The sequence below is a fragment of the Neofelis nebulosa genome, chromosome 12 (assembly GCF_028018385.1).
Source record: "Neofelis nebulosa isolate mNeoNeb1 chromosome 12, mNeoNeb1.pri, whole genome shotgun sequence".
NCBI lineage: Eukaryota > Metazoa > Chordata > Mammalia > Carnivora > Felidae > Neofelis > Neofelis nebulosa.
In genome coordinates, this window is record NC_080793.1 from 86594289 (window position 1) to 86621738 (window position 27450).

The window sequence follows — 27450 nt, forward strand, 5'->3', positions numbered from 1 at the left end:
TCTTGGGATTGTGGAGGTCTGATGGAGAATGATGTGTCCTCTGATGCTCATTGTACATGTGCTGGAGGAGATGGAATTGGGAATGTGAGGAAGTGTGAGGTCCGAGATGCTTGCACTCACTCCTTCACCTAGTTCTTTGGAGATCATCTTGCACCATTTAGCATGAATCTCCTGGAGACTGTGTGGAGAAAAATTAGAAATTATCCTTGGTTTTGGATTAAAACTCTCCATGTTTTTTTGGGGGAGGGGCAGATTTCACTAACACATACTTGAGATCAGTGTGATAATGTGAATATAGGTGTGTGCTTATGTATTTGGTGCTCAGGAATACAAGCGTTTTAAACCTCCTTGAAGTTGTTTTTTTCTTTTTTTTTAAATGGTATTCCTGACCACCACTCAAAGCATTTGGGATAAAACCATAATATTATAGTTTCATATGCTTCTCAGGTGATTTTGATGATCTGAAGGTAGATTTGTTTTCTGGTCTCTATTTTGCTGACATCTCCTATTCTAATGATCATTCCCTTGTATGTTATCTGTTTTCTCTACCGGATCTTCAACTAGTGTTTGCTTCAGTGTTCTCTTCATACGATGAATATACCAGATTTGTACATGGTATGCAGCACTCTGTCGATTCAGTGTGAGGTTTCAGGACTTTCCTTAGTTTTGGAAAATTCATAGCCATTTCACTTAAAGCATTGCGCCTTCCCATCTTCTCTTGCTGAAGTTCCAATTAGACTTAAGTTCAGACTTCTAATTTAATTCTCCCTATCTCCAAACCTGTCTTTTTGATTTCATACCTCTTTGTCTTTGCAGCACTCTGGGTAATTTCCTCAGATACATCCTCCATGTTATCAATTCTCTCTTTAACTGTGCCAATCTGCTCTCAAAACTGGTCATTGTTCAATTTTATTTACAGTGTTTCACTTTGAGTTGTTCTACTGGGTTGTCATATCTGCCTGTTCTTTTTATGTTCTTTCATGAGGGTTTTTATGTCTCTATCTCTTTCAGGATTGCAATTATACTTAAATTTATAGAGAGCTTTAGACATTTAGTTTATCTTATTCTTTCGGTGTTATTCTTCCCACATGCATCTGTCAACTCCCCCATTTTTAGACTGCTTCCTTAATCTGTACTTTGTATTTTTTCAGCTAGGATGTAGTGTCCTTGTGGAATGCTGTGTACTTTAAGATTGGTAGTAGTTCTACAGAGAAGTCTTACACTGGATTTTTCCTGTGGAGTCCAGGAATTTCACTGGCCAGAAATATTTACTATATCTACATTAATATCTCCACTTGGGATTCCTCTGCTATGAGAATGGTCTAAAATTTGAATTCTACACTTACACTGGATATAGATATTTAAATTGCCATTTGTTGTGGGATCTTTTTTCCATATCTGATCAGTGAGAATTTTGTCAGTAGCTTTAGTAAGGGAATAATGCTTTATAGTACCTTAATACAGTGAGAACAGGTCTTTCTGGGTTCTAGCTTTGTGTGAATTTCAGTTGCAAATCCTTATTTTTCTTAGGCCTAAGGGCCACTCCTGTCTTCTAGACATGTGTAAAAAGACCCAACCCCTGTATGTCCCTTAGCCATGTCTGATGTCCTCTGTTCTAGCCTCAACTCATGTACTCACACATTAGTTATGAGATTCTTCTTTATTTTTGGCACATAGAGACCAAGAAACTAAGAGACAAAATTTCTCCCTCTATTCTTCCTTGCCTGTATGTAAAATAGTCTCATTTTATTTCACCCAGCATTTTTATGTGTCTGTGACATATAGAGGGATGTCCATGTTAAGTAGATGGAATTAGAAAGGGTTAGATCAGTCAGGTTTGAGAATCACCACCAACAGGTGTGGTAGAGAATACATGTCTTTGAAACTGGAACCAGAGTTTGAACTGTGGTTTCACCCCTTTCTGAGTAAGTTAGGCTGAGTGACTTAAGCCCTCTTCAAGCGGTAGGTTTCTCCTCAGGAAAATAGAGGTAATGTTACTAGGGATCTTCTTTAGATGTTCTTCCATTTTGCTCTAAATTACCTCCATTTTCTCCATCCTCCATTCCTACAAAACCTGGGGACGACTGCAAGTTTCTCATTCAACATTTTCCTTTAAAAAATGTCCTTAAAAAATTCCTTAAAACATAGGGGCGCCTGGGTGGCTCAGTTGGTTAAGGGTCTGACTTCAGCTCAGGTCATGATCTCACTGTTGTGAGATGGAAGCCTGCATTGGGATCTGTACTGAGCATGGAATCTGCTAAAGATTCCCTCTCCCTCTCCCTCCCGCATGTATTAGTGCACCCCCCCTTCTCAAAAACAAAACAAAATAAAAACAAAAAAGCTAGTTACCATGGGATGCAGTAGAGGTCATTAGGACAATGATCCCATTCAAAGCAATAGGCCAAATAGCCTGCTGTCTATGTGATCTGTGGCAAGTAGGTTTACTCTGTTTTTCTCACTTCTAAAGTGCCTTTAATCCACCTTATTCGTCTGTTCATTCAACAAATAGCACTGAGTGTTTACTTAGTGCCAGACACTCATGATACTAAATTGAATGACATTGATAAAGTCACTGCTCCCAAAGAATTTACATTCTGGTGGGGGCAACAAACAGAAAATAAGTAAAGACAAAATTTTATATATATCAGATAGTGGTAAGTGTTATCCACAGAATTAAAATAGGCTGAAGGGAAAGAAAATGGCTGAACACTCTTGGTGGATACCCGGGCAAAGATTCTCTGAGGAGGTGACATTTTAGAAGGGAATATAAGCAAGAATATGCCATGTGTGTGGGCAGAGGAAGAGCTAGTTTAAAGACTCCAGAGGAGGGAATAAGCTTGGAGTGGTGAGGAACCAAAGAAAGACTTGGTAGGCAAAAGCCAGAGCACGTATCTTCTATAGTCATAGAGACTTGTAGAAAATTTTAAACTGATGGTTGATCTGATCTATGGTTCAAGAAGTTTGCAGTGGCTGCTATGTGCAAGACTGAAAGCAGAAATGGCAGGTTAAAATCCATTGTAGCTGGTCAGAAAAGAATGTTTTTATCTGAGCCAAGAGTCCTAGAAATGCATAGAACTGGGCAGATTCAAGGTGAATGTTGGAGAAGGGTCAGTAGTGTGTAGATAAATGGCTTTTTTGAGTTGGGTGAAAGAGAAGAATCAAGGAAAATTGTCAGATTTGGGGCTGGAGCAAGTGGCTAAATGTTGGCACCATTTTCCAAAACGGGAAGAAAGAGGTGTGTAAGGGGTAGACCGTGTGTGTGAAGACAGCACAAGCCGTATAGAACTTCTGAGTCACTGCTAAGCATGTGAAAATGTTGCAAAGGCAACTAGAGTCAGGAGTCCTAGGGATACAACATAGTTAAGGATAAATGTCTGGGATCGATCAGCATAAAACTATGGGCTGGTTGGAATCCCATAAAGAGACTTGGTAGAGAAGAGAACAGGTGAGTACAGAATCTCAAGGCAGTCTTACATCAGAGGTCAAGTTGAGTACATGGACCAAAGGAGAATGGAAAAAGTGTGATGGGGGACAGAAATGAAATCAGAAGAGTGTGGTAAGCTTCAAGAAGCAGAAAACAACCCAGTGTGAGGCCAGAAAATTAAGTATTTGAAATGCCCCATGAAGGAAATCATGTTTAAGGATCCAGCTGTATCTACGGCTACTAGTTTCTACAGCACTTAAGGGCTTAGGAAGGAGTCCTTAATAATAAGTTTGCCAAGAGGTTGAGAGAGTTCCATTGAAACTCAATAGACGGGACTTACAATACACAGGAAGATAACTAAACACGTGGTTTTATCAGAGTCACTGCAACAAGGAGATTAATGTGCTTCAAGATAAATATAATAATGAATGGATCTAAATGCAATAATTACACATTATAAGGAAATAAGGATCATATGTAAGCTGGCACCAGTCCAGAAGTCAAGTTTATCCACAGCTATCACAGAACAATTAGAGTTTTTCACTCCACAATTGACACGTTTGGGTTTGTGGCACAAATGGAACAGTAATTCATACTATCATTTCATAGCACCATTTGCATTTAGGAAATTTGTAAAGCTGATAAGGGGTAGTAAGAGAAGAGTCCTGTAGGGGCACCTGGGTGGCTCAGTGGGTTAAGCATCTGACTTCAGCTCAGGTCATGATCTCATGATTGGTGAGTTTGAGCCCCGTGTCGGGCTCTGTGCTGACAGCTCAGAGCCTGGAGCCTGCTTCAGATCCTGTGTCTCCCTCTCTCTCTGCCCCTTACCTGCTGGCATTCAGTCTCTCAAAAAATAAATAAACATTAAAAAAAAAGGAGAGAGAGAAGAGCCCTCTGAGGACATGGGTCAGCATGAACCAAACCCCTCTACATTAAAATGTCTCAGAAGCAAGTAGTGAGGAAAGAAAAGACAAGCAAGATGGCAGGGAAGTAGAAACCAAGTTGCAGAAATAGCAGAAGAGGTTTTAGGAACCCCCACATCTAACGTTGAATTTTAATAAATTCAGCACAAAAAAAAAAAACCTCATGTGCCTGGAGACAAACCTATACCTACAGACACATAGAAACCTCCTAATGAAAAAGACAAATCTTCATCCAGTCACATCCAGTGCATCTGACAAGCCATGCCCAACTCCATAGAGTTTCCCATCAGCATTTACTCACTTTTTCAAATCTTGAGAGCTAAAGATTACTTGGCATGTGAAGAAAGTCTCTAACATAAAAGATGAGACATCAAAACAAAGGAGGAAGAAAGGAAACTCAAAAAAAGTTTAATAAAACTGTGTAATGACCTCAGAGAGAGAAGCTATTTATCCTTAAAAAGGTCAGGATGCTATTAAGAAAAAGAAATAAGGAGAGATTATTATTAGGATAAGAAAGAGTTCTTAGAAATTTACAGGTGAGAGCTAAAGTTATATTCATAAATATAAAATTTGTAAAAGATTTGGACAATAAGGAAATAACTCAAAACCTTTTTCTAAAATATAGAGGAAACCTTGCCTCCCTCCATCTCAAAAATAATAAATATTAAAAAGTTGGGGGGGTACTTGGATGGCTTTGTCCAACTTTGGTTCAGGTCATGATCTCACAGTCTGTGAGTTCGAGCCCCAGATTGTGCTCTGTGCTGACAGCTCAGAGCCTGCTTCAGATTCTCTGTCAGATTCTCTGACACCCTTCAGATGTCAAAAATAATAAACATCAAAAAAATTTGAAATACAGAGGAAACCAGGAGGCCCAACATCGTACTAACAGAGATCAGAAGAGAAATATTCCAAGGACGTTTGAACGCCATACCCCACACTATCAAGACAGAATGCAAACATTTTCTGAGATGTCTTCTAAAGGATGGTTCCACAAGAAAGAAGGAACGATACCCCAAAAACCTGGAATCGATGCAAGAGGGAGAGGAAGGAAATCTCCTGGACAATAGTGAGAAGAAATCCAGTGTGAGCAGTGGGCATAGGGATAAATGACAGCAAGCAATTTGGGTGAAACCACAGGACACACAGCAGAAAGAGCTTTATAAAAACTTTAGGTTGATTTATTTATTTTGAAAGAGAGCAAGAATGAGCACGAGTAGGGAAGGGGCAGAGAACGAGGGAGAGAGAGAATCCCAAGTAGGCTAGCATATAGAGCTTGAACTCACAAAGTTGTGAGATCATGACCTGAGCCAAAACCAAGAGTCGGATGTTCAACTGACTGAGCCACCCAGATGCCCCTATAAAAACCTTTAAATGACCTGGTGGATTTTCTTGAGCTTGGGAGAGATGTAGGAGGCAGAGGGCCCGGGTTCAAATCCTGACTCTGGCACTTAGGATCTTCTGCTAGTCAATTACTCTCTGTGCTGTACCTTTCCCATTGATAATGTGGATTGTACTGGGCCCACCTCACTGTGTTACAGTAAAAATTACATGAGTTACTCTACTCACTGTGCTAAAAGGAGTCTGCTTTGGATTCTGTGTCTCCCTCTTGCTCTGCCCCTCTCAAAAATAAATCTTTAAAATATAAAAAATTTGGGTTTGAAATGCTATTTTCTAAAACAAAGTCATGTCAAGTAAGATATTTAAAGGCAGATGACTGATATGTAACCAAAGGGATAAATATCCCTTGGGTGCTCTGAAATTAAAGAGTATCGTCCCAAAGATGAGCCAGCAGAATGAGAGAGAAGGCATACAGGTTGCCCATGCAATGACAAAGTTTAAGTGATACCTGATTTTGTCTGATCTTTGATGTTTCATTTTTTTAAGGTTTATTTATTTTGGAGAGAGAGCATGAGAGTGTGAGCAGGGAGAGGCAGAGGGAGACACAGGCTCCAGGCTCTGAGCTGTCAACCAAGAGCCCAATGCGGGGCTGGAACTCACAAACTGCAAGATGATGACCTAAGCTGAAGACGAACGCTTAATCCACTGAGCCACCCAGGCATCCCTCCATTTGATGCTTCAAAGCCAAGGTAAGCGCTGAGTACTCTGAGCGCAGCTCCCAGGCATCAACGTGGGCTAGTACTTTTCTACCTCAGTGACCATCTCTGGGGCTTGCCTCCCTCTCTGGCTAGGCTGGTGTGTAGTCCTCAGCCCCCACACTGTCCTTAAGGGCTGAATAAAATCACAGGACTAGCCAGCATGGAGGAAGTCACTTTCTTAGGCATTTTCCTGTCTGGGGACACAGGTGTTTGGGTTTCAATGAAGGAACTGAAATTTCCACAGCTGAGCTAGAGACAGCTGCTCCAGAAACCCAGAGGGGAACCATGGAGTCTTGTGTTCTTTGCTGTATCTTGGCAATACTCCTTGGTGCTGCTAATGCACCGTGGAGGCCCCGCTCCTTTGTGATGGGCCTGGAGGCAATCATCTTTCCAGCCACGTCAGGCAGAAACCAGGTGATAAAGGCACAGGGATCCCTTGCTCAAGTCACAGAAACACCCAGGCACCAACGGAGGATGAAATCCCGCTCAAAATATAGATGAACTGATATTTGATGGCATGCAAGGGAAGTGAGGTTTTTCTTTCAAGAAACAAAAACAGGCACAGATAAAATTTTTTTAGACCATCTGAAATTCTGACTAAATAGCCTTGGATGTAGACTGCCCAGGGAAAGTGGTGCTTTCGATAATAACCAGGAGTGCCGAGTTTTGGATTTTAATTCATTTTAAACTTTTTCCTATTGAAATGATTCATCCCAGCTATTTTTTTGGAGAAAGAATTTTTCCTAGGCTAGAGTTATGGTAAAAAGAAGGGGGATTTGGGAACAAATATTTATGAAGTGCCCAGAATGATAAGTGGCCCACATTGTCACTTTTAACCACGAAAAGGCTAACGATTGGTTGAAAACAACATCTAAAATCACAAGGCTAACAAGCAGTGGAGGTGAGATTCAAATGAAGTTCTCCTGATCTGAAATGGTGCTCTTTCCTTCACACCACGTTCCTTCTCCCAAATCCAGACACAGAGCTTTGTTTTGTCTTCTGCTTTGCCACTAACAAAGATGTTGCAATCCATCCACTCACAGAAGTCAAATAGGACAGTCCCGTAATTTCCAACCGTGAGAATGAGTGCACTTGTCTCTACTTTATCAATTAAGGTTCCTGCTGTGATGTGTTTCCCCATCTTGCCAAGCTATTTAAAAATCTCCATGATGCATTGCTTCTTATCTTGCCCAGTGAAAGTTGGCAAGCACTGTGATCCTTACTTAATAACTCAGGTTACCCAGGGAATAGCCTGGATTAGAAGCTATGATACCCGAAGCTCATGGATAAGCACTCTGAGTCTCCTGTCTGGACTCAATGAATAATTCAGAGGTCTGTTTGGTGGAAATCCATTTAGGGGTCTGGCAGATTTGATGGCTTCAGAGCTGTGGCATGGGGAATGCTACTCTTGCCTCGGTGTCCTCCTGGCTCTCTGACTGCTTCTCCCTAGGGGCCAAGGTCTAATTCCCCTAGCCTTTAAAAGTTGGTATAACACAAGGTTCTGGTCCTGGCCCTCTTCATTCAGCCAAAAATTATGTGAGCTCCCATTACTTGTGCATGGCAATTGCCTGTTGGCGTTCAGGTCTATTTCTGGCTCTTTTCCTGGTGTGGCCTCAGGTCTTGGGACCCAACTGGTCACCTCTCTGGGTAGCCCCCGTCCTGTGGTGCTAGCTCCTTCCTTCCCCCATGGCTCCTCCAGCTCCAGGGTTGATGGTAGCTTCCAGATGCTACTGATCTGTGGGTTACCTCATTGCTCCCTGGTTGGCTTTCCAGATCTTCCATCATCTTCTGTATTAAGTCCCAACTGCTTGCAAGAGGTAGAGGACTGTTTTCTTGGTTCTGTCCTGACCCACACAGACCACCTTCTTAGGCACATGCTGCAGGAACTGAACGTGATGGGTTGGCAGGAAAGGAATTGATCACAAAAGGTACTGGAGAGATCTAAGAATCTCTGTGAGGACAAGAGAAGTAGAAGCTCAGAGGTTGCAAGGAAAAGAGCAGGGCTCAAAAATATCCAGGTAGAACCATTCAGGGAAGCCATGTTCTGTGCAGGGTGTTGTGCCTTGAGTGCCGACACTGGATGCTGGAAATGCTCATTCAGGTCGTGGTCTCTGCGACCATCTGTCAACAGAATCAATTCTGGTCTTTTCCTTCTTCATGACATAGGGAATGGAGTACATGCGTCTGATTAGCTCAGTGCAGGTCAAGTATCCATCCATTGTTGCAAGGTTATCTGACATTTTCAGTTCCCATCATGAGATGGGCTCTTTACAGGCACCAGAATTATCTAGATAGAAGATAAAGATTTGGATGCTGTGTGGACATTTTAGTTTGGGCAGACGTTTAGACAAAGATTCAAATGCAATTGGTGGAGTTGGGGGACCCTCTGAAATCATTGGTTAGGAATTGGGGGGAAGGGCGTCTGGCTGCCTAGGTCAGTTAAGTGTCCAACTGTTGATTTCATACCAGGCCATGATCTCACGGTTCATGAGTTCGGGCCCCTGTATTGGGCTCTGTGCTGACAGTGTGGATCCTGCTTGGGATTCTCTCTCTCAAACTAAATAAACTTTTTAAAAAAGAGGGGAAACAGCCAAAGAAGGGTAAATTACTAATCAAGCTATTGCCATGGGGGTAAGTATAATTCCTCAGAGGGGGTAGGATGTGGGACAACTAGATGGGGCTTAATTCCCCATCACACCCCCAGGTGTGGCCTGAGTGGGCTTTGGCAGCTAGAGGAGACCTTCTGGCAAATAAATGCAGGGTGTGGCAGTAAAAAGTTGGGCAGGTGTGAACTGAAAAGGTGAGGGAGGGCATGGGCTGCATCTTTGCAGCCAAGGTCAGCTAGGAACTGCTGAGCATTGAACATACAACAGCAGACGAGAGAAACAAGCATTCCTGGCTTCCCTAAGCTGGTGCTCTTGAGATGCAGACAGGTGAACAGGCAAGGGTGGGGGGCACAGCAATAATACAGCAGCCTCAGAAGCTAGGGCTGGACCTCTGGCCTGTAAGACCCATGAGGATGGGGACAGCACCCTACTCATTTTTGAATCCCAATTGCCTGGAATGCTATCTATTCAATATATGTTTTCTGGCTCAATAATGAACGGCTGGGCACAGCTCTGGAATGTTACATTCATTGTTTCGGTCTCTCACTCTAACCCAACAAGGTAGGTGTGTCACCATTTACATGGAAGAAAGTTAAGGAACTCATAATTATTCCTGTCTCAGCTTTGAGGTAACGACACCAAACAGTTTGCCTGTCCAGCATGCCCCATTTCCAAGCCTGGGCTCTCCCTATCAGAGAACTGACCTTCTGGGTTGCAAATGGTAACTCTTTGTTGTATATTCCCAGAAGCAGAGTTCTTTGGGAACAGAAACTATGTCTGTTTTGTTGAACACTGTATGCTCAGCATCTGGGCTAGTGCTGACACATGGATGATTTTCTGAATGCCTTGGATAAATGAATAAGGCTCAGTGGTGGTAACTTCACTGGTTACAAATCTAAGAGGTGGTAGACCTGAGGCCCAAACTGGGTACTTTGCTGAGCATTACACAACTTACCTGTATGCCACAGATATGTGGCCACTAGAAAATTTACATTGGCATGAAGACTGCTGTTTTAAGGTCAAAATAATGGGACAGGAAGTGTTTGAGGGATGACCAAGCACAACTCTAGGCCTAAAGGGTGGAGAAGTTTCTTCAAGAACGAGGCCCTATTTCCAAAGCTCTGGCTGGACTGGACAACCTTTAAAACTCCCCATAGATTTACATTCTAAGGTTTTTAACTTAATATCTAGCTAAAAGTCAAAGTGTTTGCTCCAGCACTAAGAACTAATTGACCTTATTAGCTTACTAAATCAAAATAATTTTAAACTTTGCACTGTCGGATATACAAAGAGCCACATTCAAAATGGAGGGGAACTGGAAGATCTCTTCTGCCTTATTTATCATGTTCTTATTCTCTTCTTTTTGCAAAATCAACTAGCATGGAATTAATAACTAGTACCAGGGGGAGGGAATAGGAGGTGAGAGATGAACAGGAAATGCAGACAGAATTTACAATGCACACATCCTGATTTTAGCTAAAATGTGTTCCCCCAAGAAAGTCCACGAATTGAAAAAAAAATGTTAATTAAATATAAAATCTTCAAGCAGCATTATTCAAAAGCCTACATATTGTTGTCCCCAGGAGATTGTTGGGCAGAACTGAAAGACAGTGGGAACAACAAAGAGAGGTTTCACATAAATTACGATTTTGAGCAGGTAAAGACACATTTTAAGTTTCTTTGAAGCATGTAAAATATTTGCATTGGTTTATTAAAAAATTATTCACCTGGGGTGCCTGGGTGGCTCAGTCAGTTAAGCGTCCAACTTCGGCTCAGGTCATGATCTCACTGTTGGTGAGTTCAAGCCCTGTGTTGGGCTCTGTGCTGATGGTGCAGACCCTTGAACCTCCTTCGGATCCTGTGTCTCCCTCTCTCTGTCCCCAGCTCACTCTCTCCAAAGGAAATAAACATTAAAAAAAAAAAAAAAAAGCAAAATAAAATTTCACATCATGCAAGTGCTGTGATAGTGTGAACTTTTCTGGTAAACACTGAAGTAGGATCTAACGTCTACTTTAGCTATTATCTTCTGGGAAAAAAAAAATTAGGGCTGTGCCCCATCAGCTTTTAAATGAAAATATATACATGCAGCCAATCAGATTAATAGTTACTCAGTCATCCCTTTGACTGGATCACTGATTCAGAAATTCAGATGTGAACATTAGGGTGTATTTCATATGGTTCTCACCACTTAAATATGTTCCAGGACAGTCCTGCCAGAGTACCCACCGACAGGGTTAAAATGACAACCAAAAGCAAAACCCCCTTGTCCACAGAGTCAACATTTCACGACTCCCTCAAGGATCTCAAAACATATTCCAAGATACCACAACGAGAATCACGAGCAGGAAAAAGACACTGAGCATATTTATATGCCGGATTAAGAGAAGGTATGAAAGAGAAATTATGGGGCCCTGATACTCTGTTGACCCTTCTTGTGAGCCCTCATTAATCCCAGAGCCAGATGCATCCTCAGAATCTATCTAAACACATTTCTTCAAAAGGGCACTCCGGACAATTAGGAACAAAACTTTAGAATTCTTTGCTTCCATCACTTAGGGCTGAATATTTCCAGCCATGGGTATCTCCCATAGCTATTGTACCCTGGCTGCCCTGAGCTAATCACCTCTGCTTGAGTGTGCCAAGCAAGTTCAAGCATTTGTGCCTTTGTTTATTCCGTTCCCTCTACCTGGAAGTATCTTTTATCTACTCTTCTACCTGTGGAAATCTTATTTATTCTTTGTGGCTCTACACAATTGCCATTCTTGTGAGGCATGCCCCATTGGTGACTTCTAACCAAAAACAATAGTTTATAATTGTTTATTTTAGGAACTCCAGCTGAAAGGGCCTGAAGAATGTAAAAAAAAAAAAAAAACACAAAAACTTGTAGCCAATAATGATAACCATCATCATATAGAACATTTATATATAAAAGAAATATTTCAGCCCAAACACAAAGCTAAAGAGGGAAACAGTGATTTGTGAACTGGAATTCTTTTCCCCCATTTCTTTCTCAAAGCTATAGCCTCTACTATAAAGTGAGTCAATATATAAAAGTTTAGTGGAAACCTGAGTTCCTACTCTAAAATGTTTACCAAGGATAGAAATTGAATCATAATACTATTTTGTCCTGAGCCACAGTAACTTCTATCAAGGCAAAACCCTCTTCACAAAAATTACTTTAGGAGTTAGCAAATATTCTAGTTCAATTGGTCCCAGCCTGGGCTGGTACCCAGAATCATAAGGGGAATTTTCAAGATTCATATGGGCCTGTGAAACAGCATCTTTGGGGAGTGAGCCCCAAGCTCCCCCTAGGTGAACTGAAGAACCACCAGGCTATCTTCACTGATCATTTTTATAATTAACTGTCTGAGCTGGGGATATTAGCAATGTTCCTCACAAGTATATGTCAAGGAACAGAAATATCTGGACACACAATATTTGAATTCCATTGAAGCAGGGACAGTATTGGCTGTCAGTACACTCATTTTGCTCATTTGGCATTGTAGTTACAGGAGAAAAGGGACTGCTAAAAATGTCAACAAATTTCTGCAAAGCAAAATACTGACTTGTCTTAGCTGAAATACCTCATGGTTGTCTTCAGCTTAAACAAGAAAAGATTGGGGACAAAACTTTGTTAAAATTCCATTTGATTTATCCAGCCATGAACCATTTTGTTTTAAATGTGAATTGCCAAAAGAGCTTAGTTTTTGAGACCTCTGTTACACAATGACCTCATCTTCTTATATTAGGAAAGAACTTGGATTGGTTCAGAAGTATAAAATTATAATAATAGTGTCTTTAAAAATTAGAATCCCTGAAGGTCTAATACACTGCTGGTTTGGGGCTACCAATTCATACCATAAATTAAGATTCCAATTGAGCAGACTGCATTAACTGGATGTTTTCTGACAATTCTCTAAGTGCTACTCTATGGACAATCCATACATATCTGGTAATTACCTGTTAGTCTCCTGCTAATATGTTCTATTTATGCATGCCCCAGTGGGGAACCAAGGGACACTGAGGATACAAATGAATGAACCAACTCCAACCCTAGTAAGTAGATAATAGGAAGAATGCATTCGACCCTCAAGCACTACATGAAGTTCTACACAGCCTTATCCATCGTGTGGCTGGCAAGCATAAAGACACCTATATGCACTGAAGAATCTCCTAGCTGTGCTCTTTGAGAAAGCTTAGAAACAATAATTAAAATACAGAGCCCAACCAAGCAAAGGTAAACTTCCACCATCCCTGTCATGAGTTCATCTGTTTTGTTTTGTTTTGTTTTTGCTTAAGCTATATTTGACAGTTCACAGGGAATTTAAAACTCATGGCTGTGCTAGGCATGGGAAATACAACATGAAAATTTGTTGGGTTTCCCAGCTAAGCACTGACAGCTTACACCGTGCCTTATTTTTGGCGTGAAGAAGTTGCAATGCTCACATGCAGCTGGGCAGCTGAGAGAATCTGGCTCACTTTTCACATTTTCTCTGCAGCTACAGCTGGTACAGATGACATGGAAAAGGTGAGAATTTCTTGGAGCAGGTTGTCTTTTCCAAAAGTGGCCACATTAATATTCCAGTCCCACACCTTCCTGCAGAACCTGCATAGAGAGAGAAGTACAATCTAATTTTCCTCTCCTTGGACCTGGGTGATGCTTTGTGACCGACCCCCACCGCGGACAAGAATATGGAGAAGTGATGGTGTAGGGTTTCTAAGGTTAGGTCATAGAAGCTGATAATAGCTTCCACCTGGCTCTGTTTTGGGACACTTACCTTGGAGAGACAAATGACCCCATTGAACTGCAGTCCCAGCCAACAGCCAGCATCTCCTGCCAACACAGGCATGCCCCTTCAGAGAATTCTACTCAGAGCCTTCCAGTCACCCCACCTGATGCCAAAGAGAAGAGACATAATGTGCCCACCATGCCCCACCAAAATTGCAAACCTGTGAGCAAAATAAATATCATCAGTAGAGTAAGCGACTGTTTTGGGGTGACTTGTTCTGCAGCAAATTGAATGCTTATCTTCTGTGAATAGTTTAAGTCACTTCTCACCAGGAAAACAATTCAACAGCCATTTATCAAGGATTCACATATTGTGATATGGGACTTGGAATAACAGTCTTATATCCACGATGTGGTCACATCTGGCCAGCATCATGTGAAAGCCATGCTTGGTCACTTGGGCACTGTAAATTCTTTCTTTAAAGGTTATAAAATACATACTTCTAAAAATGCACATCTTACAGATTTTAAGTAAAAAATAAAAAAGGAATGTCCCTCATCTTTCAGACCCTTCTCCACACACTCCCCTGAGCACATCTTAGACTCTTCCCCTGTAGGTCGTGAGCTTCTTTTTATTATGTTGTCAAAGCAAGCCTAATGATGATCAAGATAGGAACATGATGATGGTGGCCAGTTTCTATGTGCCAGGCACTGCAGAACTTGGGGAGCTTGAAATTGGTTATGGTGGGAGTATCTAGAGTACAGGCATTGCAAAATATGAAACATCAGAGCTTTTGGTTCAAAAAAACCAGTTGTTAAATTAATCATCAGGGACCATGTTTCTCTCTGCTAATTAATACATCTCCAGCACCTAGGACAGTGTCCAGCACATGGAAGGCTCTCAATATGTGTTTGCTGACTGAATGAATGAATGTTCTAAGTGCAGGCTCAGACAAAATTCCTGCTGATGCACTTCTAAAATGAATGTGACCTACCAGTTTCATGAATGAACATGCTTCTAAAATGCAACTTCTGATTATTCATTGTTTTCAGGCATTTCCCTATTTGGATAATTGGATTACTCTCTCTGTGGGTCAACAGAGCCAGGGACGTAGCTGAAGCGTGCAATTCACAGGGACACACAGTGCCCCAATAGTCAACTTGTCACGGCAAAAATTAATTCAAACTCCCTAACCAAAAAGTATCATCCTTTTCATCTCTTTTACCAGCTTTTGTCATACTCAAATGTTTTTTTTTTGGGAGTGATCTAGTCAAGAAAAAAAAAATTAAAAAGAACATATACAGAAGTACACGTGCACTGTGGGTATATGTGCATGTGCACATGTAGCATGTAGACCTTTTGGGATGGGTCTACATACATATTAAAGATCTTCTTTAAACAGAAATGGTGGGACGATTGGTGAGAGATGGGGAAGAATGTGTGAATAATGAAATATAAAAGCGAGAGCAATCCAGGCCTTGTCTGTCAGAGGAAGGAAATCAGATCTGCAAAATGGTTGCCTCCAAAATTAACTACTCAGATAAACAGAAGCAACATATGTACTTTAGGCATAAAAGACCCAAGGCAATGTGGGAATGATCAGGTGGGGACAAAGGCTTTCCCCAAGAGCAACACCATGGACATTATTTAACCATCATGATCTGCTCCAGGTCTCGGGTCACTGACAATAATTATGACTTGTAGAATGACAGACGTCTACATGGCACTTCCCCAAATTCCATCTCTGCTTAAAATGCAAATGCTTTCCAAAGCAGATTTATATTTTCAATTAACCTTCTTGTCGGTTCCAAGAAAATCTTTGGGGGCAGGCTGGACATGAAGGATAGTGGTATCGGTACTGGTTTACTCACCAATTACTCTTCAACGCCGATGCGTGCCAGTGATGGGCTAACCAATGGACATCTCCTTGAATTCTTTTTTTCCTTCCTTTTTAAAAAAATTCCAGGAAATATTAGGAATCTCAGTTCTGTTTCTATGAAAAAAACTAAGGGTATTATAAAAAATGTTGTGGCTTTGGTGAGTCATACATCACTACTGGAAAGCAGATATTCTGTGATTCCTTGCTTTTGAGTCCTATCGATAATTTCCACCACTGAAAACACAGCCATCTTGTAGCATTTCCAAAAGAAAGGACTCTGGAAAAATTCACACAAGTCAGGAGAAATCTTTATATTCCCCCTGTAGAAATTAAAGAGAATGGAATTAAGGGAATGTCTAAGAACATTTCTTGCATGACAAAGCCTTTTCAGATCAGCAAGATAAATTAACTTACCAAGAAATCTTAAATGAAAGAGTAGAAAAATCAAAGCAGGGCACAATGCATGAGTCCAAGGATGAGTCAATATTAGAAAAACCTATTAGTATAATTCACTCAATTACAAGTCAAAAGAGAAAAAAAAACTTCTCCTCTCCTTTTCCCCTTGCCTTCCCAAATAGTTCAGACCAAAAACTATTAGCTGAGTCCCAGAAGAAGTGGGAGTGTGTTGGGAAGTGAGTGGTGTGAGGCAAGCGTGCACAGGGGAAGGACAGCGGTGATGGATAGACGATTGGTTTTACCCAAGGGTTTGATCACACAGGTAACTATCTTAAGGATATAAGAAGGCAGGTTTTTTTTACTTCCAGGGAAGGGACTTGTAAACATGGAAAGGGAGAAAACTACAATCTACCTATGCAACTGGATTGGAGTAAATCTATCATGCTGAACTCAGAGTTTTCTATGGATGGATGGATGGACAGAAGGATGGATGGACAAATGAGAAAATACATAGACATACACGTACACATAAGCATACATGTATTCTCTAGCTCTGTTCACTAAGAGGGGCTTACAAGCAGTGACACCCAAAGAGTAGTCAACAGGCCAAGATGACAGAGGACTCTAGCAGAAGCAGAAAATCAACAGCCAGGGAGGTAATAGGCCCATCTTACTCTCTGATGTTTAGACAAAGCAAGACTGCTGTGCTCAATTACAAGAGGTACACTTAAAGAACAGATTCCCAGGACAGCCCAGAGGGTCCTATGATTAACAGCGAAAGGAGATGAGATTTAATGTACTGAAAAGAATTAAGGGAAATATAAAAATACTCTTCAAATTTCCAAATGGCTGTCATGAGAAAGAGAGATCAGGTTCATTATCTCCGTGGTTCCAGAAATAGAACAAGGACCAATGCATAGAAATTTCCCAGATAGCGTCTAGGGACAAGAAAAACTATTCCAACAATTAGACTTACGCCACAAAGGAGGAGGAGGTGAATCACGCGATAGGTCTTCCCTCAGAGGCTTCTAATGATTCATCAGGGCTGTTGCAATGCAGTTTCCAGCCGTGGGTAAAGATTTGTACTAAATTGACTCTGAAGACTTTGTAACTCAAAGTGAGGTCCATGGACCAGTAGCACTGACATGACCTGGAAGCTCAAAAAAAAATGCATATTGTTGCTTCCACCCCTAAACCTAATGAATTAGAACCAGTATCTTCGCAGGATCTGTTTGATTCACGTGCACGTTAAAGAGTGAGAAGCAGATGTTGAAGATGTCTTGTCACTCTCCAGCTTCTCCATCCACTTAGGTTTTCAGTCTCCTTTGGTACTCCTCTTTCACCCTGCATGACCTACTAAATGTCCATTTAATAATTAGTTATTAAAGGCAGAAGACCTGAGGGTGATTTGGGATAGAGTGGATATAATGAGCTTCCAAATTAGTGTAATCTGATAAATGATTATACAATTGACCCTTGAATAATGGCAGGGGTCAAGAGCAACAACTCTCCATGTCGAAAAGCCATGTATAACTTCTGACTCCCCCCAGATGTGTCTAATAGCCTGTTGACTGGAAGCCTTACAGATAACCTAAATAGTCAATTACCACATATTTCATGTATGTATTATATACTGTATTCTTAAAGTAAGCTAGAGAAAATGTTAAGAAAATCTTAAGAGCAAATACATTTACAGTACTGTAAAGAAATCTGCATGTAAGTGGACCAGTGCAGTTCAAAGCTGTGTTGTTCCAAGACCAATTATATTCCTTATTGGTAGAAATTTGGGGGTGGGAGGTAGTCCACTGAAGGTCACTGACATAGAGATGGGTGTGAATGCAGTCATGTATACTCTCCTTGGACCCAATGAATGAGAGCATACCAAAAGCTCTCACCTTCCTCTAGGTTTCCATTCATTAGGTCTACACTTGAAGCAGAAATGTGAGCCTGCTATCCACTCTCCAGGACTGTGTACAGAAGGGAAAATAACATTCTGCCTTCCGAGGAGCGTACGTGCATGCCTTAGTTTTATCTTCCAGGATCGTCTTATTCTTGTAGAGACAGAAACCTCAAACTTTCAACAGCCAATAGTCCACAAAACTTCAAACAAAGAGTGGACACATAGACCTCAGGTGTAAGACGAGAACCAGGGCATTTAATGACGACTAGATGTTAAATGGTAGGAAGACAGGCCTCACTTCTCAGGCAGCTTCATCATCTTCCAGTCCCCAGCTCCTAACACTTTAGGCTGTGTAACAACCAACTGTTCCCAGGGCTCCTCCCCAATGGCACACTTTCCTTGGGCCTTCCTGTCACCTCAATCTAGAATATCCTCAAGCTGTGTCCTTGCCTGGGTAACCTCTGCTCATCCTTTAAGACTCAGCTCAGGATGTATCTGGTCCTCCAGGAAGCACTCCTTTACCCCCTGACATGCTGCCCTTCTGAGTTGGTTCCCACAGCACCCTCTATCACCGTAGACCACTGCCACCCAACAGAAGCACAACAGGGGCTGCATAAATTTAAGTTTTCTAATACTACAGTTTTTAAATTTTTTTATTTTGAGAGAGAGCACATGCACGTGAGTGAGTAGGGGAGGGGCAGAGAGAGGGTGACAGAGAATCCTAGTGCTGACACAGGGCTCAAACTCATGAACCACGAGATGACGAGCTGAGCAGAAATTGAGAGTTGGCTGCTTAACTGAATGAGCCACCCAGGAGCCAATAATAATAATAAAGAAGAAGTTTAACTGTCACTATTTGTAGATGATATGATGCTTTACATAGAAAACCCTAGAGACACCACTAAAAAACTTACAAGAATTCTGGGGACTGTCAGCACAGAGCCTGCTTGAGATTCTCTCTATTCCCATCTCTCCCTGCCTCTCCTCTGCCTGCACACAGGCTCGCTTTCTCACTCACTCTCAAACAAACATTTAGAAAAAAGGAATTCTGTAAAGTTGAAGGAGGAAAAATAATACCTGGAAATCAACTGCATTTGTTTTCTTTTTTAATTTATGTTTAATGTTTATTTATTTTTGAGGGAGAGAGAGAGACAGAGGCAGACAGAGAGAGGGAGACACAGAATCCAAAGTAGGCTCCAGGCTCTGAGCTGTCAGCACAGAGCCCGATACAGGGCTTGAACCCACAAACCACAAGGTCATGACCTGAGCCGAAGTCATTCGCCTAACCGACTGAGCCACCCAGGTGCCTCAGTCGCATTTCTATACAGGAAATAACAGAGAGCAAAATTAAGAAAACAATTCCATTTACAATCGCACCACAAAGAATAGAACACCTAGGAATAAATTTAACCAAGGAGGTGAAAGACCTGTACATTGAAAATTATAAAGGTTGATAAAAGAAACTGAAGATGACACAAGTAAGTGGAAATGACACAAATATGCTCCTGGATTGGGAGAACCAATATTATTAGAATATCCATAATGCCCAAACTAATCTACAGGTTCAGTGTAATCCCTATCAAAATACCAACCTCATTTTTCACAGAAAAAATAATACTAAGATTTGTCTGAAGCCACAAAAGACCCCAAATAGCCGAGGCAATCTTGAGAAAGAAAAATAAACCTAGAGGTACCACATTCCCAGATTTCAAGATATAATACAAAGCTCTAGTAATCAAAACAGTATGGTACCAGCACAAACAGAGACACATAGATGAATGTAACAGAATAGAGAGTCCAGAAATAAACCCACAGTTGTGTGGTCACTTAATCTACAACAAAGGAGGCAAGAACATACAAGGAGGGAAAGAGAGTCTCTTTGATAAATGGTGTTTGGAAAACTGGACAGCTACTTGCTGGACCGCTTACACCATACAAAAATAACTCAAAATGGATTAACGACCTAAATGGGAGACTTGAGACCATAAAAGTCTTAAAAGAAAAAAGGCAATAATATCTTTGAGATTGGCCTTGGCAACATTTTTCTAGATCTGTCTCCTCGGGCAAGGGAAACAAAAACAAAAACAAACTATTGGGAATACACCAAAATAAAAAGCTTTTGCACAACAAGGAAAACCATCGACAAAACAGAAAGGCAAACCACTGAATGGGAGAAAACATTTGCAAATGCCATATCCAATAAGGGTTAATATCCAAAATACACAAAGAACTCATGCAACTCAACACCACAAGACCTCAAATAATCTGATTTAAAAAAGGGCAGAGGATGTTAAGAGACATGTTTCCACAGAAGACCTACAGATGGCCAACAGACACACGAAGAGTTGCTCAACATCACTTACCATCGGGGAGATGCAAATCAAAACCACAAAAAGGTATCACCTTATACCTAACAGAATGGCTAGAATCAAAAAGGCAAGAAATAGCAAGTGTTGGTGAGAATATGGAGAAAAAGGAACCCTTGTGCACTGTTGGTGGGAATGTAAACTGATGCAGCCATTGTGGAAACCAGTATGGAGGTTCCACAAAAAATTAAAAATAAAAACCCTATATATCCAGTAATTCCACTACTGGGTATTTACCCTAAGTAAAAGAAAACACTGATGTGTAAAGATATATGCATCTCTATGTTTATTACAGCATTATTTACAATAGCTAAGATGTATAAGCAACCTAAGTGTCCACTGATAGATTAATGGACAAATAACATGTAGTATGTGTGAGTGTGTATGTATATAAATGTGTGTATATATACATATATATATGAATATATATACATATAGCAACATATGGTCCTAAATATACAACATAGATGGTCCTAGAGAGCATATGTTAGGTGAAATAAGTCAGAGAAAGACGAATACCATATGATTTCAGTTATATATGGAATCAACAAAAAGGGAATAAACAGAAGAAATAGACTGATAAATGGGTAAAGGGGTGGTAGGCACAGGCTTCTAGTTATGGAATGCATATGTCACAGGGATAAAAGGTACAGCACAGGAAATGTAGTCAGTGGTATTGTGATAGCATCATATGGTGACTGAGTAGCCACACTTGTGGTGAGCACGGCATAATGCATAGACTTGTTGAAACACTACATTGTGCACCTGAAACCCATGTAACATCGTGTGTCAACTGGGCTTCAATAAAAAAAAATAATCACGTATTTAACCCAGCATACCCCAAATGTTATTTCAACAGGTAATCAAGACTATACTAACAAGTAAGTAAGACTGAGCTACTCAGGCTCCCCTGTACCAACCATTATTAATTAGATATTTTACATTCTCTTTTCAAACCAAGTCTTCAAAATCCAGTTTATATGTAGAGCACATCTCAATTTAGTTTCAGCAGCTGCATGCAGCTGGTGGTGAGTGTATAGGGCAGCCCAGCCTTAAACCGGAATCATCCACTTACAGGGTTGCCTTCCCTACTAGAAGGTAAGCTACCCAAGGGCAAGGTCAGCATCTTGTAGTATCATCAGTGTCCTATCAGTGCCCAGAATATACTGAGCACTCAGTAAATGTTTACTAAACTAGAGTGACCTGAAGGTATCTTGAGAGAAAGTAGAATTTCAGCAGCTGCTCAAATCAAAATATATACTTGTAACAATTACAACAATAAGAATAATAGCTAATATTTTATCTTGGACCATGTTCTGTGCTATCTATCTATCTACCTACCTGCCTACCAAGAAGGCTTCACACCTAGTGTGGAGCACAAGGTGGGGTTGAACTCAAAACCCTGAGATCAAGACCTGAGCTATGATCAAGAGTTGATGCTCAACTGACTGAGCCACCCGGGTGCCCCTGTGCTCTTTAGATACGTTATCTCCTTGAGCCCTCCCAACAACCCCAAATAACTATTTCCATTATTACTTCTACTTTATGGGTAAAGAAACTTGCCCCAAATCATACAGCTGCTAAGTGGAAGAATGAGGACTTCTGGAAATCATTCTGGAAAACAATGGAAATGGCCAGTAAACACACAGACACACACACGAAGAAAAAGTTGAAAAGAATTTATTTGCAGATGGGATAAGCCTGCTCCAGTAGGTAAGCCTTCTCTGGAGTCTCCTTCACCAGCCCCCACTGGCATCTTCTCCGGGGCTCAGTGATCTGCTGAATTTTGCCCTATACGGGGTGTGCCATTTTCCAAGGTTTTCAACCAGCCTTATCTGTCTTCAAATTTATCTGTCTCCTATTTGCCTTCTAAGTTGTGTGCATTCTACCTGTCTTGTCAAACAGAAGAGATTTCCGCAAACGACTTTAGTGAGTCAAGTCACCTTTCTCAGTGCTCATCCTCTCCCAGTATACGAGGCAGAGGGGCATACCCTGCTTCCTTGCACCCCCTCTCCCCGGAGGGCCCCCAAGCCCCACTGCCCTGGCCTGAGCATGAGGGAAGCAATCCCTGCTGATGTGTGTTTTTGTTTAGGGCAAGTAGGCTCAACTGTGCTGAAGAAAAATGATGCAGATTTTAAATTTTGGGGGTGGGGGGTGATGTGTGCCCCCAAATCCCATTCTCTCTAAACCACAGGAACCAGAACCACATCTGGCAAAGGAAATAAAGCCAGAGAGGTAAGGAAAGAATAGATTAAGAGAAGCCTTGAAAACAGGCTGGCATTCGGATGTGGTGGAGAATGAAGATCCCCAGAGAGTTTCTCAGCATGGGTGTGAGGTGATGAAAACAGTGATTAAGGAAGATGAAATGCAGGCAGGACGGATTGCAGGGAGGGGCTGGGATCTGAGAGGAGGCAGTCATGCAGGCGGAAGAGACAGAGAGCAAGCCTATGAAGGAATCTATGAGTCTACATCAATTACCATCTGCCCACCCCGAAGTCACTTTACTACCAACTTACTACCAGGCTTTTTTTTAATGCCTTTACTATTATTGGGAAGGCAAAAATAAACCTGTGATGAGCTCAAGAGTTTCATTAAACTGATAATAAAATTCCGTCTCCGCGAATATAATGATTAACCATACGTGTACCCCGCTGAGTGAATGAGCCTTACCGTGAGCATGTGCGACACTCGGTGTGGCAGAAATGGAGCTCAGAAAAATGTATCTTAGGCTCCTGGTCATCACAGAATCAATAAGCATGATGAAAACAGAAGTTTTTTTTAGAGCAGATCCATGTGGGTGAAGCCCCTATGACAGAAGAGAAATGGTAGCCCCATCTGGAGTGTCCCGAGCCACTGCCCTCCAGGACCTACCACACCCTGTCCACACCAACTCCTAGAGTGACAGGAGGGACAGGCCAGCTCTTAGGCAGGCCAGCTCTTAGGCGGGCCAGCACGGCTTACCAGAACTGTATACCCCAAACCGTCATGTTCTTTAGTTCTGGTTGCAAGTTTAAATGGTCCAGGGATCCCAAAGTTATTTTGATTCAAGTTTAGATCTGGAAAGAGCTGTAGAGAGCATCTAAACCCATCACTTAAGACTATTTTCAAGCTGGGGCACCTGGGTGGCTCCAGTGGTTGAACATCCAACATGATCCCACGATTTGTGAGTTCAAGTCCCACTCGGGGCTCACTGCTGTCAGCGCAGAGCCCGCTTCAGATCCTCTGTCCTCCTTTCTCTGCCCGTCTCCCACTTGGACTCCCTCAAAAATAAACATTAAAAAATATATATTTTCAAGCTGCACACCTTCCCCCGCCCGTCTACTCATTCTGTCCCCTTCCCTGTTCTGATGCCCACCCCCAGTTTACACACCCTATGGCAGTCCCTGAAATCTTCCCCAGGACCCTGGGGCTGAAGAGAAAGCAGTTTGCAAAATACTGAAAAGTCCAGTATTTTTGTTTTGTTCTGGCATCTTGTGGCATATGAAAAATTAAAGCTCAGGAAATTAAAACAGGACTTCCGTTTCTAAACATACGGCACATAAAATAACCCTAAAAGCCTCCTTCTAGAATGCTAGAAAGCCTCCTTTAGCTAGAGTGCTAGCTATATGCAAATATCCATTTCAGTGCATAAAAAGAACTCACAAAGGCATCAACTCCTCACTTTGAAAATGGGTCTAACCTATGATCCAGCAATTCCATGTGTAGGTACAGGTCCCAGAACAGTGTTTACCCAATTCTTAGTGGAAACGGGGGTCAGAGGATCACTTTAGTAAATTGCAACCAGGATATTTTTTTAGACCAGCCTAAACTGGATTATACCTGAATACAAAATAAGGGTCTCATTTTGAGGAACTTTTATTCCACATATATGTGCACACACACACACACACACACACACACACACACACAAATGTAGCCTGTGCATGTGCTGGGTTTACATGTAAAGTATGTCCTTAACTGTGGGTGTAGCCAAAATATTTTGAAAAAATGCTATCTTAGAGAAATTGTATGTGAGTGTAGGAAATGGGTAAGGACACTCACTGAAGCGTTTATAATGAAAGTGCAAAATTCAAAGCAATCTAATTGCTCAAAAAGAGAATGGTGGTCTGTTCACTAAACACTATAGCAAAGAGCAGTTAAATGAATGGACTAGAGCTCTGTTGCTGAAATCTAATGCTAAATTAAAAAAAAAAGTCACAGAATATATACAGCGTGTTTCCTTTCATTTAAAGTTTTCAAACATGCAGAATGTATGCAGCAGCCACAGCTCAAAGATGTAGGTGTCTACAGAAGAAGTAGGCAAGTCTGCAGGTTTAAGGTAGCATTTATCTTGGGGGCAGGAGGAAGGCAAAGAGAATCAAGGAGGAATCCACATAGTACTCAACCAGGTCTGAAGTGAGCTGGTCAAAATGTCAGGATAGCCCGGGACTCAATGGTGGCACACAGTTTTATTACTGTGTTGGTCCTATGCTTTTGTTGATTTAAAAAGAAATGTATTTGTAGGGGTGTCTGGGTGGCTCAGTCAGTTAAGTGTCCAACTTTTGGTTTTGGCTCGGGTCATGATCTCACGGTTCATGGGTTCGAGCCCCCTGCATCAGGCTCTGCATGGACAGTGTGGAGCCTGCTTGGGATTCTCTGTCTCCCCTCTCTCTGCTCCTCTCCCGCTGCTCACTCTCTCTCGAAATGAGTAAACAAACATGAAAAAAATGTATTTGTCAGTCACACGTACTCACCAAGACCAGACGGCTGACGGGTGGTAGGGTCACCTGGAAGAAACCCAGGGCAGGACCCTGGCTCCCAATCCAGTTGTCTTTCCACACAGCTCCCAGTTCATGATCTGTTTGCGAATGAAGGATATGCATCATTTTGGTCCTTATCTACGTAATTTATTTTTACCTGAGAGATACTGTTCCCTGCAGCCCACCAAGGCCACATCTGCTCTGGCCAGAAATAGCACATAGTGCACTCACTATGTGAAGCTGAGCGGCTGATTCATAGTTTGCATCTTGGCTGTTTTCCAGCCTCGTTTGTGCATTGCAAAAAAAAAAAAAAAAAAAAAAAAGGTAAGCCACTGAAAGGTCAGTAGAGAGATAATCTAAACAAAAAAGTATAAGCAAAAAAAAAAAAGAGAGAGAAAGAGAAACACAAAGTGAGGAGGGAGAATCAGTTCTGTGTGAGGAAATACACAAATTCACAGGTAGCGATCAAATTAAAGAATATTACTGAGAAACCTTAAGCAAACAGGGGATGTATTTTAGGTGACAGGACTAACTTGAAACAGTACCCTTTTTACAGCCTTTAGGCATGAATACACAATCTAATAGCAGTGGGTTCATTAATTTTTTTCCTAGTCTACAAAAACCAGACGAAGGATACCTTGCCAAGGACCGGAGGATCGTACGCAACGATTGATCGTGCTTTGCAAAAGTTCAGGGCACTGGTTTTTATCACTGGATCTTTCCTACTCTTCAAGTTACATAAGAGGCTCTGACTTCTCTTTATTCTATAAGCAATATAATTCCAGGCAAGCTTTAGCCTCTCCGGTGGGTGAGCCAGAAACTTCTGCTGTTGGAGGGGTGACAGTGACAGAAAAAGAAAATACCCTTGTAGTAGAGGGCCTGGAAGAGATCACTCTCCAGAGTCAAGCTGTGAACTGCACATGACTGTGTCTTATAGATACTTCTCACCCTGGGATGTCTACCAGTCATCAGGAACTGTGAACACACTCTTCATACCGCTGGAGAAAATGCAGAATTCTGTAGCAGAGTTTCTTCTGTTGTGTGGAGAGCAAATGGGGGCAACAATGGACATTTACTGAGCACTTGCCTTTTCTGAATGCTTTATGTCTTTTACCTACCTTCCCAGGAAGGTACTACTGCTAGCCCCATTTTATAGCTCCGAAAATTGAGGCAGGGCAAGGTTAAGTGATGGATGCCTCCAGTCACCTGAAGTGCTGGAACTGAGCCCGCTGGTTCTAATGGACTGGGCTTTTACATGCCACAGTGTGTCCGGGAGGTGGCATTTAACCAAGTGGAGGCAGCTATTGAGATGACAGCACCAAGTTACATTAGGATCCGTGGGGGCCCTACCTCAGATCTGGGGGCTGGAAGAGGGAAGTGTTCACCCGCCAAGGTAAGGGGTGGTTCACTATAAGTCACAGCCTCTCCTTAGAGCTCTAGCACCTGAGAACACCGGCTGTGCACCCCATGCTGCCTGAGTTATGGCTAATTTGTTTTGCACCTCCCCCACCAAGGACAAAAGTAGAAACGGACTTGGGAGGACCATTAAATAAAAACCAAGCTGGAGTTGAGTTTTGCCACCTACTAACTAAATGGATTCATCCCCCTCACTTTCCTGGCCTGTGAAATGAGAAAATGGCCACCGCATAGGATGGGAAGTCAAACCAGACAGAGGCACGGGGAGCTTTATACACGGCGTTGATGCGTGAGCTTGTATTCTTTGTTCCCTTAAGTCACGGCGAATGTTACAACAAGACGCTGTAAACATCTGAGAAAGATGCTTGTGGGTCCCAAACAGTCTTTCTCTGTAGTGGGTCGGGCCATTCCCCCTTTATCCCCATCTGTAAGAGGAGGGGTATTAATCACCAAAGTGTCTTTCAATTTTGGTATTTGGGGATTGGTCCCAGATCTAGGAGAAGTGAACCAGGTTTCAAAATGGTAGTTTGGGCACTTCCTCACCAGCTTGCCCTCCTAAGGGGAGCAGTCATCACAATCCTGGGGTCCCGCTAATGACACAGGGCCCTGGAAGAAACCTAACAGCCCAGGGAGATTGCAACAGTGGTTCTCATTGCCCCCAAGTTCAAGTGTTAGAGAAAAGAGAACTGGATTCTCTACCAGAACTAGGTGAATATCTGGTTCCTCAGGCAACCTGCCACTTTTGTTCTGGATACTGACAGATACATGAGGTCCGGAGTGCAGTGCAGGAGGACCTGTGAGGAAGCTTCTAGCCCTGTGACCTCAGGGGACTGCTTTACTGATAAGTATCCCTTGAAAATGATGTCAGGTCTGGTTAAGTGTCCGACTTTGGCTCAGGTCATGATCTTGCAGTTCCTGAGTTCGAGCCTCACTTCAGGCTCTGTGCTGACAGCTCAGAGCCTGGAGCCTGCTTCA

The 27450-nt window shown here is 42.0% G+C and overlaps 1 long non-coding RNA gene across 19 annotated transcripts in view; it reads right to left on the reverse strand.

Moving 5' to 3' along the window:
- LOC131492120 (uncharacterized) overlaps positions 1–27450 on the reverse strand; it is an 80033-nt gene that overhangs the window by 30707 nt on the left and 21876 nt on the right. For 7 of the 19 annotated variants that reach the window (XR_009251880.1, XR_009251875.1, XR_009251864.1 and 4 more), the window contains 7 exons: positions 25697–26093; positions 25054–25157; positions 23439–23580; positions 15651–15978; positions 13828–13942; positions 13496–13655; positions 10777–10941 (listed from right to left, as the gene is read on the reverse strand). This is a non-coding gene — a long non-coding RNA (uncharacterized LOC131492120). Of the gene's footprint in view, positions 1–6602; positions 8731–10776; positions 10942–13495; positions 13656–13827; positions 14000–15650; positions 15979–23438; positions 23581–25053; positions 25158–25696; positions 26094–27450 lie in introns of those variants that run through there. The other 12 variants (XR_009251879.1, XR_009251871.1, XR_009251866.1 and 9 more) reach the window with 12 other exon arrangements.